Source organism: Dama dama, chromosome X, assembly GCF_033118175.1.
Source record: "Dama dama isolate Ldn47 chromosome X, ASM3311817v1, whole genome shotgun sequence".
Lineage (NCBI taxonomy): Eukaryota > Metazoa > Chordata > Mammalia > Artiodactyla > Cervidae > Dama > Dama dama.
In genome coordinates this window covers 153,431,243-153,449,549 of record NC_083714.1, presented here as the reverse complement: position 1 = coordinate 153,449,549, position 18,307 = coordinate 153,431,243, and the positions used below count along the sequence as shown (strand labels likewise).

Genomic DNA, 18,307 nt, shown 5'->3' with positions numbered 1-18,307 from the left:
AGGTGCATTAAGACCACACTGCAGGACGAATGAGCAATGATTCTCACTTCCACAGAGAGTTAAACACAACCTAGTTGTCATGGAGGATGTTTAGGCAAGATATGAAAAGCTAGATAATTGTGAAAGCTGAGAGAGAACAGAATGAATGCCCGAGGAGTGTGGCTGTGGGGCAAGGTTTGGAGGAGATGCACTCTGCCTGCTGTGTGACCCATCAGAATTGTCATAGAGGTGAGGGTGGCAGGTGAGTTTAGAGGCCTCTTTAGGGCATTACTAATGTCTCATTTCTCCCAGTTAGTCATCTGAATTGCTCCGCATCCTCCGCTAGACATGTCAGGATGGTGCTTTGATGTCAAAGCTCACTCAGGGCAACCACTGTCTAGGGAAGAGACTTGCTGACCTCCTAAAGCATGAGGGTGAGGCTCCAAAGGGATGGGTATATATAGGGGTGCTCAGGGACTCTGAGCAGACTACTGTGAGTCCTCCAAATGACTGCGGTGACTGGTTAGCCACAAGGCTCCAGAGTAGTTATGAAACACCCATTTCCTCTTACCCAGGAGAAGATGAGGACCTCCTATCAATTGAGGTCCTGAAAAAAATGTCTAGGTGAACTGAACCCAGCCAAACTCCTCTTGCCCATCGACCCCACCCCAAAAGACACCCTCCCCTCTCCTTGCCTGGAACATAACCCTTCTCTGCCCACACTCCTTCTCCTGAAGCCATTGTTCCGACCTGTCTTCACACTCTTCCCTAAACCAGTGCCAATCATGTTCCCAGTTTTCTTCTCTCCAGGTGGCCAGGGTAACCGTGAGTGTTAATAATCCCATTCCAGCAAATCTGCCCAAGAAAACTTCTCTGAAATCTCCCACCACAAAAAAGCTTAAGTAAATCAGATGCTCAAAGTTCTGTAGCCAGAGATCCAAGGCAAATGAACAGGGGAATGAGAAGGATCCAGAGGAAGTCCCAGAGACCAAGGAGACCCCTGCCATTCCAGGTAATCAGAAGGAACCAGAGGAGGTCCCAGACACCATGGAGAACCCTGCCAATCCAGGTAATCAGAATGAACCAGAGGAGGTCTCAGAGAATATGGAGACCCCTGCATTTCCAGCTAATCAGAATGAACCAGAGGAGGTCCCAGACCATGGAGACCCCTGCCTTTCCAGCTAATCAGAATGAATCAGAGGAGTTTCCAGAGACCATGGAGACCCCTGCATTTAAAGTTAATCAGAATGAACCAGAGAAGATCCCAGAGACCATGGAGACCCCTGCCATTCCAGTTAATCAGAGCGAACCAGCGGAGGTCCCAGAGACCATGGAGACCCCTGCTATTCCAGCTGGACCAATGGACAGCCAGTGACTTCGGGCCATGGCTAGACTACTCAGAAATGCTTGGGGGTCTGGCCACTGAGTACTGGCCAAAAGTGCAGATGCTGAAAATTATAACAACTGCCTACACTATTAACGAAAATAAAATAAAATCAAGATGATGTGAAATTTTGTTTGTCTCTGAGTTATCTAATTATGGGGGGCAGAGAGGGCAGGGAAGGGATAAGTGTGTGAGGATGGAGGGAGATAGATAATGTGGAGTTTGAGATGGGACCAGAAGGTCCAGATTGCCAGAAATTAGTGGGAAGAACTGGTTCCAGACTGAGCTTCAAAGACACACTTCCCATGGGAGAAGAGGAAGAGGACTTGATATTTCTCTGTGTGAATGCAGAGATGGACACTTAGCTGGGGAGCTGTGTCCTGTGTTTGGGGGGCAGTGCCATTTGTTCAAAAGGCATACAAAGAAGCTGCCCTATTAAAAGAATGGAATATTGACATTTCCAGCAACATGGAAGGTAGAATATTGAGTAAAATACCTCAGACAGAGATTGACAAATACTGTATGATATCACTTATAGAATGTAAACATACCACCAGTAGAGCATATGATAAAAATGGAGGTGCACAAATATAGCGAAGCATATACTGGTTACCAGCGGGGAGGGGAAGAGGGCGGGACAATACAGAGGTGGGGGAGTGGGAGGCACAGAGTGATAGTTAGGTGGAAGATGAGCTCAGGGATGCATTGTACAACATGGGTAATAGAGCCAGGACTTTGTCATAACTATAAATGGAAAGCAAGCTTTAACAGTGGTATCATCAGAAAGAAAAGGAAAGAAAGAGGGGGGAGGAAGGAGGGAAGAAAGGAAGGAAAAGAAGGGCGTTTTTGGAGATCAGAAAGTCAATACTTATTAGGCCCTTTTTATCAAAGGATTTTATTTTATTTTATTTATTTTAATTGGTGGGTATTTACTTTACAATATTGTGGTGGTTTTTGCCATACATTGACATGAATAATGGGAGTACATGTATTCTGTATCCTGATTTCCCCTCACAACTTCCTTCCAATCCAATCCCTCTGGGTCAGCCCAGTGAACCAGTCCTGGGCACCCTGTCTTATGCATGGAACATGGACTGGCTATCCCTTTCACATATGATATTATACTTGTTGCAACGTTATTCTCTCAGATCATCCCACTCTCACGATATCCCACAGAGTCCAAAAGACTGTTCTGTAAATCTGTGTCTTTTTGCTGTCTCCCATATAGGGTTATAATCTGCATCTTCCTAAATTCAATATATATGCCTTAGTAAAGTGTATTGGTGTTTTTCTTTCTGACTTACTTCCCGCTGTATAATAGGCTCCAGTTTCATACACCTCATTAGAATGGATTCACATGTGTTCTTTTCAATGGCTGAGAAATATTCCATTGTGTCTATGTACCACAGCTTTCTTACCCATTTGTCTGCTTATGGACATCTAGGTTGCTTCCATGCTCTGGTTGTTGTAAACAGTGCTGTGATGAACATTGGAGAACACGTGTCTTTTTCACTTTTGGGTGAATCACGATTACAATGAGGAGATATCATGATGACTATTAGCCTGTTAATGGTAAACCCTGCACATAAGTTTGGTGGAGGGAGTGGGTCCAAAGGTGGAGATGGTTGTTTAAATCCAGCTGAGAGTGCTCAGATGGATATGTGGGGTGCTGTCCTGCTGGGGGATATCTCTGGTTGCTCTGTTCTCAGCAGCAACAGAGGATTTTCTTTCCTTCCTTTCAGTTCCCTTGTTGCCCTTTCTCCCTCTTTCCTCCCTGCCTGAATTTCTTTCACAAACATTCAATGTGCTGCACTGTGCGGTTCTTCGTTGTTCAGCCATGTCCAACTCTTTGTGACCCCATGGACAGTAGCCCACCAGGCTCCTCTGTCCTTGGGGCTTCTCCAGGCAAGCTTACTGGAGCAGGCTGCCATTCCCCCCTCCAGGGTTCTGCCCAACCCAGGGATTGAATCCTGGTCTCCCATGTTGCAGGTGGCTTTTTTTTTTTTTTTTTTTTTTAACTATCTGAGCCATCAGGAAACCCTTAAAATGCGCTTCATCTGACACTATGTTTTCATATCTGTAAGATAAATGGGGTCTATTTTATGAATTCCACGACTCTCCTTATTTTTAGAATACACAAAACACATTTATTCCAAGTATCCCAATGACTCTGTCTGCAATTACTAAAACCTATGCCACTTCTGCCTGAGTTTCAGTTCTCAAGGGAATTTTAGTATGATTTTTCTTACCTTCGTTAGATTTAATATGTTCTTAACGTAGTTCAGGGCTAGTTCCATACTCTTCTTATGGATTGGCTGCTCATGTCTTTAAACATGTCTTCATAAATTTAAAGTTCATTGATACATCTTTCTTATAAAGTGTTGGCTCGTACCTCTTGCCCATTTTTCTTTCAGATTTTAAGATCTTGTAAAAATTCTAAGAGTCATCTTTGAGTTTGATTACGGCATGCTATTTCTACCTCTTAAAATGTTCATCAGTGTGATGGACCTTTGGTGAGTAACCAACAAATGGACAACAGGATGTGAACACTTCAAAGGAAACCCAGGAAGAGCCACTAAGCCAACAATCTGTCCCCAGGGGTGCACCTCAGGCTGGTTGACCCTAGGAGCCAATTGGACAAACAAGGACTGAGGTGGAGCACACAATCCATTCCCCTTTCCTCCAGAGCCAACCAGCTCAATGAGAGACCATGGGAACTAGATGCACAGGACAGGATGACTCAGTATTTTGTCTAAGAAGTTGGAAGCTTGTGGCAGCTGCTCATGGAAATGAAATCCACCTTGGTTTTGGCTGTGAGGTAAGCTCCAAGGTAGCTTCCAGCAAGAAAACAATGAGAAAAGAGATTTGTGAGTGCACGTGTTGAGAAGATCTTTGCACACAAGGCTCACACAACTCTGGTCAAGTTCCACCCCTTCTTGGGAATACGAATCAGCCACAGGTGGGCATTTCCTGCATAGGACCCCTCAGCAAAACCTGAAGCATGCATTTCTCTGCCTCCTCCCCATCACCCTGTTCAAACCCAAGCCTGGGGAGTACTCCAAGTGAGGTGATTCTGAGTCCTAGACTTGAAACGAGAAAGCTCCGCGTGGAGCAAGGGAAAGTTTATTCACTGCATTCTCACAGCCTGAAGACAAGGGTTTCCGACTGGAGACCAGAAAATGGAGGCGACCTCCGGGAACACTGAGACAAGGAGTCGGGATGGAAAGGTTTCTGTCATCTGGCCCAGAATTCAGTGGGCTTCAAGGTGCATTAAGAACACATTGCAGGACGAACGAGCAATGATTCTTGCTTCCACAGACACTTAAACACAACCTAGTTATGGAGGGAGTTTAGGCAAGCTATGAAAAGCTGGATAATCGTGAAAGCTGAGGGAGAACAGAATGAATGCCTGAGGAGTGTGGCTGTGGGGCAAGGTTTGGAGGAGATACACTCATCCTGCTGTGTGACCCATCAGGGTTGACATAGAGGTGAGGGTGGCAGGTGAGTTTGGAGGCCTCTTTAGGGCATTACAAATGCCTCATTTCTCCCAGCAAATCATCTGAATTGCTCCCCATCCTACACTAGACATTTCAGGATGGGGCTTTGTGATGTCAAACTCACCCAGGGCCACCATTGGCGGTGGAAGAGACTTGCTGACCTCATAGAGCATGAGGGTGAGGCTCCATGGGGACGGGTATATATAGGGGTGCTCAGGGGCTCTGAGCAGACAACTGTGAATCCTCCAAATGAATGAGGTGATTGGGAAGACACAAGGCTCCTGAGTAGTTATGGAACACCCACCTCCTATTACCCAGGAGAAGATGAAGACCTCCTATCAATTGAGGTCCAGAAGAAAATCTCAAAGTGAACTGAACCCAGCCAAACTCCTCTTGCCCATCGACCCCACCCCAGAAGACACCCTCCCCTGCCCTTGCCTGGTACATAACCCTTCTCTGCCCACACCCCTTCTCCTGAAGCCATTTTTCATACCTGTCTTCACACTCTTCCCTAAACCAGTGCCATTCATGCTCCCTCTCTTGTTTTCTCCAGGTGGCCAGGGTAACTGTGAAGGTGAATAATCCCATGCCAGCAAAGCTGCCCAAGAAAATTTCTCTGAAAACTCCGACCACAAAAAAGCTTAAGAAAATCAGATGCTCAAAGTTCTGTAGCCAGAGATCCAAGGCAAATGAACAGCTGAATCAGAAGGAACCAGAGGAGGACCCAGAGACAATGGAGACCCCAGTCATTCCAGATAATAAGAAGGAACCAAAGGAGGTCCCAGACACCATGGAGACCCCTGCATTTCCAGGTAAACAGAATGAACCAGAGGAGGTCCCACAGACCATGGAGACCCCTGCATTTCCAGCTGATCAGAATGAATCAGAGGAGGTCCCAGAGCCCATGGAGACCCCAGCCTTTCCAGCAATTCAGAATGAATCAGAGGAGGTCCCAGAGACCATGGAGACCCCTGTATTTCCAGCTAATCAATATCAAACAGAAGAGGTCCCAGAGACCATGGAGACCCCTGCCTTTCCAACAAATCAGACTGAATCAGAGGAGTTCCCAGAGACCATGGAGACCCCTGCATTTCCAGCTAATCAGAATGAACCAGAGAAGGTCCCAGAGACCATGGAGACCCCTGCTATTCCAGCTGGAGCAGTGGACAGCCAGTGATTTCGGGCATTGGCAAGACTACTCAGAAATTCTTGGGGGTCTGGCCGCTGAGTACTGGCCAAAAGTACAGATGCTGAATATTTTAACAACTGCCTACACTAATAACGAAAATAAAATAAATTCAAGCTGATGTGAAATTATGTTTGTCTCTGCGTTATCTACTAATGGGGGCACAGAGGGCAGGGAAGGGATAAGTGTGTTAGGAGGGAGGGACATGGCTTCTGTGGACTTGGAGATTCTCTGTGTGAGTGCAGAGATGGACACTTAGCTGGGGAGCTGTGTCATGTGTGCGGGGGCAGTGCCATTTGTTAAAAAGGCATACAAAGGAGCTGCCCCATTAAAAGAATGGAATATTGACATTTGCAGCAGCATGGAAGGTAGAATATTGAGTAAAATACCCCAGACAGAGATTGACAAATACTGTATGATATCACTTATAGAATGTAAACATACCGCAAAGTAGAGAATATGATAATAATGGAGGTGCACAAATATAGCGAAGCATATACTGGTTACCAGCGAGGAGGAGAAGAGGGAGGGGCAATACAGAGGTGGGGGAGTGGGAGGCACGCAGTGATAGTTAGGTCGAAGATGAGCTCAGGGATGCATTGTACAACATGGGGAATAGAGCCAGGACATTGTCATAACTATAAATGGAAAGTAAGCTTTAATAGTTGTATAATCAGAAAGAAAAGGAAGGAAAGAGGTGGGAGAAAGGAGGGAAGAAAGGAAGGAAAAGAAGGGCGTTTTTGGAAGTCAAAAAGTCAATACTTATTAGGCCCTTTTTATCAAAGGATTTTATTTTATTTTATTTATTTTAATTGGTGGGTATTTACTTTACAATATTGTGGTGGTTTTTGCCATACATTGACATGAATCAGCCATGGGAGTACATGTATTCTGTATCCTGATTCCCCCTCACAACGTCCTTCCAATCCAATCCCTCTGGGTCAGCCCAGTGAACCAGTCCTGGGCACCCTGTCTTATGCATGGAACATGGACTGGCTATCCCTTTCACATAAGATTATATACTTGTTTCAATGCTATTCTCTAAGATTATCCCACCCTCACCGTCTCCCACAGAGTCCAAAAGACTGTCCTGTAAATCTGTGTCTCTTTTGTTGTCTCCCATAAGAGGTTATCATCTCCACCTTCCTCAATTCAGTGTATATGCCTTAGGAATGTGTATTGGAGTTTTTCTTTCTGACTTACATCGCTCTGTGTAATAGGTTCCAGTTTCATACAACTCTTTAGAATGGATTCACATGTGTTCTTTTCAATGGCTGAGCAATATTCCATTGTGTCTATGTACCACAGCTTTCTTACCCATTTGTCTGCTCATGTACATCTAGATTGCTTCCATGTCCTGGTTATTGTAAACAGTGCTGTGATGAACATTGGACACACGTGTCTTTTTCACTTCTGTGTGAATCACGATTTGAATGAGGAGCTACCGTGATGACTATTAGCCTGTTAGTGGTAAACCCTGCACATGAATTTGGTTGAAGGACTGGGACCAAAGTTGGTGATGGTTGTTTCAATCCGGCTGAGAGTGCTCAGATGGATATGTGGGGAGCTGTCCTGCTGGGGGACCTCTCTGGTTGCTCTGTTCTCACCAGCAACGGAGGATTTTCTTTCCTTCTTTGCATTTCCCTTGTTTCCCTTTCTGCTTCTTTCCTCCCTACCTGAATTTCTTTCACAAACATTCAATGTGCTGAACTGTGCTGTGCTTCATTGTTCAGCCATGTCCAACTCTTTGTGACCCCACGGACTGTAGTCCACCAGGCTCCTCTGTCCATGGGATTCTCCAGGCAAGCTTACTGGAGCAGGCTGCCATTCCCCCCTCCAGGGCATCTGCCCAACCCAAGGACTGAATCCTGGTCTCCCATATTGCTGGTGGGTTTTTTTTTTTTTTTTTTTAAGTATCTGAGCCATCAGGAAACCCTTAAAATGCGCTTCATCTGACACTATGTTTTCATATCTGTAAGGTAAATTGGGGTCTATTTTATGATTTCCACGACTCTCCTTATTTTTAGAACATACAAAACACATTTATTCCAAGGATCCTAATGACTCTGTCTGCAATTAAAAAAACCTATGCCACTTCTGCCTGAGTTTCAGTTCTCAAGGGAATTTTAGTATGATTTTTCTTACCTTCATTAGATTTAATATGTTCTTAACATAGTTCAGGGCTAGTTCCATACTCTTCTTGTGGATTGGCTGCTCATGTCTTTAAACATGCCTTCATAAATTTAAAGGCCAGTGATATATCTTTCTTATAAACTGTTGGCTCGTGCCTCTTGCCCATTTTTCTTTCAGATTTTAAGATCTTGTAAAAATTCTAAGAGTCATCTTTGAGTTTGAATATGGCATGCTATTTCTACCTTTTAAAATGCTCAACAGTGTGATGGACCCTGGGTGAGTAAGCAACAAATGGACAACAGGATGTGAACACTTCACAGGAAACCCAGGAAGACCCACTAAGCCAACCAACTGTCCCCAGGGATGCACCTCAGGCTGGTTGATGCTACGAGTCAATTGGACAAACGAGGACTGAGGTGGAGCGCATAATCCATCCCTCTTTCCTCTAGAGCCAACCAGCTCAATGAGAGACCATGGGAACTAGATGCACAGGACAGGATGCCTCAGTATTTCATCTAAGAAGTTGGAAGCTTGTGTCAGCTGCTCATGTAAGTGAATTGCACCTTGGTTTTGGCTATGAGGTAAGCTCCAAGGGAGCTTCCAGCAAGAAAACAATGAGAAAAGAGATTTGTGAGTGAACCTGTTGAGAAGACCTTTGCACACAAGGCTCACACAGCTCTGGTCAAGTTCCACCCTCTGTTAGGAATACGAATCAGCCACAGGTGGGCATTTCCTGCATGGGATCCCTCAGCAAAACCTGAAACATGCATTTCTCTGCCCCATCCCCATCACCCTGTTCAAAGCCAAGCCTGGGGAGTACTCCAAGTGAGGTGACCCTCAGTCCTAGACTTGAAACGAGAAAGCTCCATGCGGAGCAAGGGAAAGTGTATCCAGTGCATTCTCACAGCCTGAAGACAAGGGTTTCCGACTGGAGACCAGAAAATCGAGGCGAGGTCCGAGAACACTGAGGAAAGGAGTCGGGATGGAAAGGTTTTTGTCAGCTGGCCCAGAATTCAGTGGGCTTCAAGGTGCATTAAGACCACATTGCAGGACGAATGAGCAATGATTCTCGCTTCCACAGACACTTAAACACAACCTAGTTATCATGGAGGGAGTTTAGGTAAGATATGAAAAACAAGATAATGGTGAAAGCTGAGAGAGAACAGAATGAATGCCCAAGGAGTGTGGCTGTGGGGCAAGGTTGGGAGGAGATACACTCTGCCTGCTGTGTGACCAATCAGAGTTGACATAGACGTGAGGGTGGCAGGTTGAGTTTGGAGGCCTCTTTAGGGCATTACAAATGCCTCATTTCTCTCAGCAAATCATCTGAATTGCTCCCTATCCTCCACTAGACGTATCAGGATGGGGCTTTGTGATGTCAAAGCTCACCCAGGGCCACCATTGGCTGGGGAAGGGACTTGCTGACCTCATAGAGCATGAGGGTGAGGCTCCATGGGGACGGGTATATATAGGGGTGCTCAGGCGCTCTGAGCAGACCACTGTGAGTCCCCCAAATGAATGAGGTGATTGGGAAGACACAAGGCTCCTGAGTAGTTATGGAACACCCACCTCCTATTACCCAGGAGAAGATGAAGACCTCCTATCAATTGAGGTCCAGAAAAAAATCTCAAGGTGAACTGAACCCAGCCAAACTCCTTTTGCCCATCGACCCCACCCCAGAAGACACCCTCCCCTGTCCTTGCCTGGCACATAACCCTTCTCTGCCCACACCCCTTCTCTTGACGCCATTGTTCCCACCTGTCTTCACACTCTTCCCTAAACCAGTGCCATTCATGCTCCCTCTCTTGTTTTCTCCAGGTGGCCAGGGTAACTGTGAAGGTGAATAATCCCATGCCAGCAAAGCTGCCCAAGAAAATTTCTCTGAAAACTCCGACCACAAAAAAGCTTAAGAAAATCAGATGCTCAAAGTTCTGTAGCCAGAGATCCAAGGCGAATGAACAGCTGAATCAGAAGGAACCAGAGGAGGACCCAGAGACAATGGAGACCGCTGTCATTCCAGATAATAAGAAGGAACCAGAGGAGGACCCAGACACCATGGAGACCCCTGCCATTCCAGGTAATCAGAATGAACCAGAGGAGGTCCCAGAGACCATGGAGACCACTGCATTTCCAGCTAGTCAGAATGAATCAGAGGAGTTCCCAGAAACCATGGACACCCCACCCTTTCCAGCTAATCAGAATGAATTAGAGGAGGTCCCAGAGACCATGGAGACCCCTGTATTTCCAGCTAATCAGTACGAACCAGAAGAGGTCCCAGAGACCATGGAGACCCCTGCCTTTCCAACTAATCAGACTGAATCAGAGGAGTTCCCAGAGACCATGGAGACCCCTGCATTTCCAGCTAATCACAATGAACCAGAGTAGGTCCCAGGGACCACGGAGACCCCTGCCATTCCAGCTGGACCAGTGGACAGCCAGTGACTTCGGGGTATGGCTAGACATCTCTGAAATGCTTAGGGGTCCAACCGCTGAGTACTGGCCCAAAGTACAGATGCTGATAATGATAGCAACAACCTACACTAATAATGAAAATAAAATAAAATCAAGCTGATTTGAAATTATGTTTGTCTCTGAGTTCTCTGATAGTGTGGGGCAGAGAGGGCAGGAAAGGGATAAGTGTGTGAGGAAGAAGGGAGATAGCTTCTGTGGAGTTGCTGATGGGACCAGAAGGTCCAGATTGCCAGAAAGTAGGGGGAAGAACTGGATCCAGGCTGAGCTTCAAAGACACACTTCCCATGGGAGAAGAGAAGAGGAGTTGGTGTTTCCCTGTGCAAGTGCAGAGATGGACAATTAGCTGTGGAGCTGTGTCGTGTGTGGGGTGGCAATGCCATTTGTTCAAAAGGCATACAAAGGTGCTGCCCCATCAAAAGAATGGAATATTGACATTTGCAGCAACATGGAAGGTAGAATGTTGAGTAAAATAACTCAGACAGTGATAGACAAATACTGTATGATATCACTTATAGATGTTCTGCCTGTAGTCCAGATCCCCGATCAGGAAAGGTGACTCCACGAGACAATGCAACTTGCAGTAGGAGAATTTATACTGACTCGAGCCAGGGCCTCCTGCCCTCATCATGGATGTGAGGACGAAAAAGCCCTGAGTCCCAGTTCTCTCAAGTCTTTATGGATACAATCAGGTAGTTGGCAAAGTGGATTGGTTACACAGTTGCAAGGCAATTTTTGTTGGCCCAATCCTTGTGGGCTTTCAGCTTTCCCCTGATAGGTTCCCTTTTTCTTGCTAGGCACATGTTGATTGGCTGGCTCTAGGTGGCCTGATAATTATGTTACTCCGGGAAGCCAGGCCTACTCCTAATCTAGGCTGCCTGTCTTGTCGTTAGCCGTGACAGCCTCATATTTCCCCCCTGTCTTTGTACTTTTTGTAGAGGAATCTTTCTCTCTACCCTGTGAAATTGGCTGATATTTTTGTCTCAATACCTTAATTTGGATGGTATTTTGGTGCTCTCTAATAAATGAGACCAGATGGTTTAAAATGCATGGACCAAAGGTCAGTAACAATGTTAATATTATGAGTGGACCCAGGAGGGTGGAAATCAAAGTGGTCAACCAGGGGGAGCGCTGAAACCAAGATTCAAACCAGCCTTGTTGGGCTTTTCCTTCTCTCTTCTGCTGGGCTAGTCCCTCTCTTACTTTCTGGAGAGATTTTTGTACCACCCCTGAATGGTCGATATAGAAACAGCATTCTTCTCCCAGTGCTGCACATAATCCTCTTTATTGCAGAAACAACAAATCAAAACCTCTCTTATTATGTTACACTACTTCAGCCAAGGAGCTCAATATCTCCATCTATTGCATCCCTTAGTTGATTATACTGTTTATCTTGCAACGTTAAGGCTGAAATCTCACTTCCCATTTTTATAGCACCCAATAGGACTGCCAAAGTCAGGGCAGTGATTGGTTCTTGTTTTACCCTATTTTGACCCGATGGGTCTAACCTTGGTTGCAGCTCTTCCTTTCAGTAATAATTTAGCCGGGGGATCAGGTGGACTAGGACACAGAAATCTTGGGAGGCATTAAGTTCTGCCTAATGGACACACGGGGTTAGTCTGGCGGAGAAAGTCTACCACCGTTTTCTGGCGGAAGTACCCACTGGTGAGTAGAATTGGGGAGGCTAGTCCTAGGGAATGAATTATTATCACCTAGGTGTTGATAAGTCTTAGGGATAGTTCCTATACAGGTGCCTATGCCCGTAATGGAGCCTACTGTCAACCGGCCTGACCCAGGTTGTTGCTGCCGTCTGCAGGCAGAGACATACTATAGCAAACCCAGCAACCATTTGTTAAGTCCGGACGAGAAGCATTTAGGGTGAGATAGGCCGAGGAGATTATTTTCATAAGGGGGTCTGTTGGTAGGGACATGTTAACCATGGGGGGTCCCACGGTGCATGGAGTCAAACTATTAGGGAGTCTTTGGGGTTGCTCTGTCACCTGGTTTGGTCCTAAGGCTACTTTGGGTGCCAAATAGAGCAGTCCCTGTTTTAATTTAAGCTCAAACCAGAATCCTGTGTCATAGCCAGTCTTGTAAAGACGGAGGCCCCAAGCTCGGCCAATATCCCACCTGGTAAATTTTTTTCCTTTGTCTGTGAATTTGATCTGTAAAGGGAAACATTGCCCGGGACTCTCTTAGTTGGACATTTCTGGGAATTCGTGGGTGATTTTACCTGAAAAAGGTCCTTGTCAGAGTAGTGAGCCAATGGACTGTTCACGTGGTTTCAACAACCCCAAGCGGCACAATAAAAAGAGTCAACTCCACCACATTTTTCAATTTGGTTCTGATCCCTTCCTCCCCCCAGGCAGACATAGAGAGGCACCTGTTCGTAGTACTGTGGGCCTTTTCGCTCACAGTTACGGGTGAACAGACTGAAAGAGCCGTGGGCAAAGAACTTGGTGAGTTGGTGGGGACCAAACCCATTACTGTCAGCTGCCAACAGGCACAAATCAAAGGTCAGTACTGGCCACCATGTCCCTTTGGGGTCACATTGAATTCGAATTAAGCACTTCTCCAGTCTCAGGATTGTAGATCACCCAAGTCAGGTTAGCTGGCTGATGGGGGTTGTGGCTGGTTGCTCTTGGGCCGATGAAAACTGTTATCAGCAGGAGAGTTAAGAGGGCTCCTGTCGTACTAGTTTCTGTTTCAAAGGATTTGACGGGTGAGGTCTTGCCTCCCATTCTGCGTGCGCCTTCTCTTGTTCTTCAGGGGTGGCTTGCCCCACGTGATTGCAGTGAACCCAGGGCCTGATCCCGTCGACCTTAACAGCAGTAGGAGTGGTAAGGAGAACAACATAAGGGCCTTTTCATCTAGGTTCTAATGATTTAGATTGGTGTCATTTTACCCAAACCCAATCACCCGGGCCAATATTACGTGAGGGGATGGTTCCCTTCCTTGGACCCTCGTGTATCTCTTGAATTAATTTTCAAACATGGCTATGCACCTTACTTAATGCCATCAGTGTTTGCTGGAATTGTCCCAAGGTAGGGGGTGGTAGGCATTTTTCCTCAAATATAGGACACACAGGAGGGTGTCTTCTATACGGAATCTCAAAAGGGGTAAGATTCAGCTTATAAGGGGTGTTACACGCTCAGAAGAGTGCAAAGGGAAGGACGGTCACCCAGTCCCCACCAGTCTCTATTGCCAACTTTGTCAAAAATTTTTTTAGTGTCTGATTCATTCTCTCAACCTGTCCTGAGCTCTGGGGATTATATTCACAACGTAACTTCCATTTTGTCCCCCGTTGTACAATCTGGCTCACTAAGGCAGGTCCATTATCAGAGCCCATAGTCACTGGCAGCCCGTACCTAGGCACTATCTCCTCTAAGATCTTTTTAGCAACCACTGTTGCTGTCTCTCCCTTAGTGGGGAAGGCTTCTACCCACCCCGAGAAGGTATCTACCAGAACCAACGGATAGCGATACCTGTAGTTGCCTGGTCTTACCTCAGTGAAATCTATCTCCTAGTGTTGCCCTGGCTCTTCCCCTCGGTACCTCTTTCCAGTGTGCTGCCTTTTCCCTGTCTTCATCAGCTGGCATGCTTTGCAAGCCTGGATTATCTCTCGTACAGTTGCATTTTGTCGAGGGAAACTCAGGCAGGCTGTCTGGAGAACTGTCAAGGTATTTTTCTCCCCCAAGTGTGTAGTTGTGTGCAGGTGTTCACATAGGTGATGACCCAGGGTGGCAGGCAATATCAGGTTGTTGTTTTGATCTTGGTACCATCCATCTTTCTCATCCTTCTGGAGGGTGGTATCCTCATTGATCCAAACGAGGTCAGGTAGGGAATAGTTGGGAACTGGCTGCAGAGTCCCCATACCAGGAAGTGGAAGTCACATGGCTAATATGGGGGCGGCGTAGTCCCAGCTGGCCGCTTCTTGTGCGGCCGCATCAGCAGCCCGATTGCCCCGTGTCCTAGGGTCTTTTCCTTTCTGGTGACCGGGAACATGTACAATTGTTACTGCCCGGGGCAGTTGAACAGCTTTAAGGAGCCTGCGGATCTCGGGCAAATTCTTGACTTTTTTTCCCTCTGCTGTTCTAAATCCCCTTTCCTGGTTTATCGGACATTGAATATGGACAGTGCTAAAAGCATATCGGCTGTCCGTAAAAATCGTGACTCTCTTTCCTTTTGCTTGTTCCAGAGCCTGTATTAGGGCAATCCATTTTGCTGTTTGCGCAGACGTGTTTGGGGGAAGTGTCTCAGCCCATCTTGTCTGTCCTGAATCATTAACTATAGTGGCTCCCGCCTTCCTCTGTCCATCTTTTACATAGCTGCTCTCATCAGTGAAGCATACTAGCTCACTGTTGTTTAGCGACACATAAGTCTTTTCGAGCCGCCAGGGCCTCAGCCAGTATCTCACTGCAATCATGGAGAGGCTGGTCCTTCTCTGGGTTAGGTAGAAGTGTGGCTGGATTCAGGAAGCAAGGGGTCTGAAAACCCACCCGTGGGGCATCAAGCAGCAGGGCCTGGTAATGTGTCAAATGGGCATTGGAGATTCACTTACCCGGCGGCTGCTTTAAAACCACTTTGATGGTATTGGGGGTGTCAACCCAGAGTTGCTGTCCATACGTCAACTTGGCATCGCGGACAAGGAGGGCAGTGGCTGCAATGATGCGGAGGCATGGGGGCCACCCAGAGGCCACCGGGTCTAATTGCATTGAAAGGTATGCCACCGGTCGCTTCCATGGTCCCCATTGTTGCGTCAAGACCCCCTTTCCTATTTTTTGCTTTTCATCTACAAGCAACTGGAATGGCTTCTTTGGGTGAGGCAGGGCATGGGCTGGGGCTTTTACTATGGCCCGTCTGAGCGTCTGCAAAGCCTGTTTCATTGGCTCAGTCCAAGTCCAGCCTGGGGTCTCTCTATTATTAAATACCTTTTCAGCTGCTTTCAGGAAGTCTTGGATTGTCTGTTCTCTTAACTCCTCTATCTTTTGTAATTTTCTCTTACTATCTGGGGCTGCCTGATTCACAAACGCTAGTAGAACTGCAGCGTGTGATTCCTCAGCCTGGAGGTCTATAGGTGTATATTGCCTAAAGGCTTCCATTAGCCTCTCTAGGAAGGCTGACGGGCTCTCAGTGGGCTCTTGCCTTACTAAATTTACCTTCACCAAATTTGTCGGCTTCCTATCTGCGGCCCACAGGCCAGCCATTAGAATCTGGCGGTACACTCGGAGATGCTCCCTAATTTCACTCGCTCAAAATCCCAGTTAGCACGCAACAGAGGAAACCCCTTGTCCATGAGATGAGGCTGGGCAGTTGGTCTCCCGTCAACCCCCGGGACCCATTTCCGCACCTCTACCAGGATTTGCTCCCATTCTTCCTTGGTGAAGAACACCTGCAACAGCTGCTGGCAACCATCCCAGGTGGGGTTATGAGTGAACAAAATGGAATCTAAGAGGTCAAGGAGGCCTTGGGGTTTCTCCAAAAAAGGAGGATTTTGGGTTTTCCAATTATACAGATCACTTGTGGAAAAGGGCCAGTACTGATAGGTTCACTCTCTGTCCGTGTTAGCTGGTCCCACTTGGACGGGGAGTGCCTGTAGAGTAGATGAAGGTAACTCTGGGTCCCCATGATCTTGCTCACCCATATTTCCTCTATTTCTTCTCCAGGGTCGGGGTTCCCTTATCCTTTCTGATTCATCGAGGGGGGGGGGCTCTTCCCCCGGGGGAACCTGCAACGGAGGAGGGGCATATGGCCGGGGCTTAATTTCCGTCTCTAAGTCAATCAGGTTCGGGTACGAGGACTCTTTCAAGACTGGTTTTGGGCCCTTGTTCTTCTCAGCTTCTTCTGGGGGAGCCCCAGGTTTCCATAACCAGGGTTTGTACATTAGGAGAATCAAGGAGTTTGTGAACAAAAGGTTTTAACCATTCGGGCAGATTTTCTCCTAGATCTTGCCAGACCATAACATATGGGACTTGTCCCGGGTGGCCCCCGGCATCAGGAGCCATAATTTTCTCTTTTACCACCTGAATAATAGAAGGTTGAAAAGTTCCCTCTGGAGGCCATCCAACTTGGAAGGTGGGCCACTATGCAGAGCAAAAGGTCATCACTGGTGCTCTATACTTCCTCTCTGGAAGACTCCTCAAAATGCTCCAGGAAGGTAGCAGGGCCCGTATCATTGACCTTGGCCAAAAACTCCAGGACTTTCTTCTTGTTGGATTCCATGAGTGCTCTTGGACCCCACAGGAACTCATAGCGAGGGGGATCACTGCAGGCACCTGGCGGTACTCCACGTACTCTTCCTGCACCAGATCTTTCTTGAGGAACTTCCTGGTATCTCCAAAGATGAAGTGCCTTCTTCCATCATAGATGCCCAGAAAATTCAGGATCGTCCAGATCGTCTCCTCAGAAAGGCGGTGGCCATTCAGGTAGATGATGCCTAGAAGAGGCATCAGAAGACCATTCTTTGGCAGCCCCCGGTCACCTCTCATAGACTCACTGTTGCTGAGATCTAGGTTGCTCACCAGGATATAGGAGTGACCATTGGGCCTGACTTCCTTCAGGACCAGGCCAAACACCATCTCTATGTGTTCAGAAGCTCTCTTGAGGATCTCAGGGAATTGCCCCCTATACTTTTATTGATTGTCTTCAGCATTTCTGACCTCTTAATGAGCTCCCTCACCTTATACTTATACAGCATCTTCTGCACCAACACCTCAACGTTCTTGGTCAGAGGATCTGTGTGAGAGCTCTCAGCAGCAGCTGAGGCCTGGGAGGAATTTTCACCTCCTTGACCTTGGCCCTTGGCACCTACACCAGCTCTTGAGTGTACTGTGGCACTGACACCAGCTCTTGCACGTGCTGTGGCACCGACACCAGCTCTTGAGCGTGCTGCACCACTGACATCAGATCTTGAGCGTGCTGCAGCACCGACACCAAATCTTTTGGGTATAGCACCTGCAGCAGCACTGGTGGTGACTTGGGCTCCCTGAGGCTCCTTCAGGGTTCCAGCAGCTGAGGAGCTTGAGGGAGCACTCTCTAAATCAGGAGGGGAGGAGGAGGTGGTCTCTTCTCCTCTAGATGTGGTGGCTTGATCATGAAGACCCTGGGTCTCAGCCCTGGCCTGGTGATGTTTCTCGTGACCACGGACCTTACTCTTCTGCCTACGGGGCATGATGGCCATGGACAGGAACTACAGGCAGGAGTCTGGGCCAAAGGACAGGAGATTGGTGCACTTGGAGGATAGAGAATGAGGCGATGTGAGCAACTTAAAATGGGGAGATTCCACCTTGACTTTATCAAAGGCCGCCTCTGCAGGTGTCCTTGAGGACACTGCCCGAGGAACCCACAAGGCTCCTGTTTCATGCTCAGCTGTCCCCACAGAATCCCACAGAGGAGGAACAGAGGCCTTCGATTTTCCCTCTGCATCCTCTCAGCCCTGCTTTGGATTTGCCAGCATTGGGGTCCTCTCAGCTCATCTTTTATTACCATATCAAGTCTTGGCGGAGCCAGGGCACCCTGCCTTCTGCTACTCTGATGCAGACAACTTTAGACCTCCACATCATCCAGAAGCCAAGTGAAGGGATATTTCAGGCCACCTCTCTCCCAGGGGATACCCAGTGCTGAGGGCTCAGTAGGCTTTTTTCCATCCTGAGTTCACTG

The 18,307-nt window shown here is 47.3% G+C and overlaps 1 pseudogene; it reads right to left on the bottom strand.

The window, feature by feature from the left end:
* LOC133052958 (melanoma-associated antigen B2-like) overlaps positions 1 to 17,819 on the bottom strand; it is an 86,244-nt pseudogene extending 68,425 nt beyond the window's left edge.
* Positions 17,820 to 18,307: the final 488 nt, after the last annotated feature.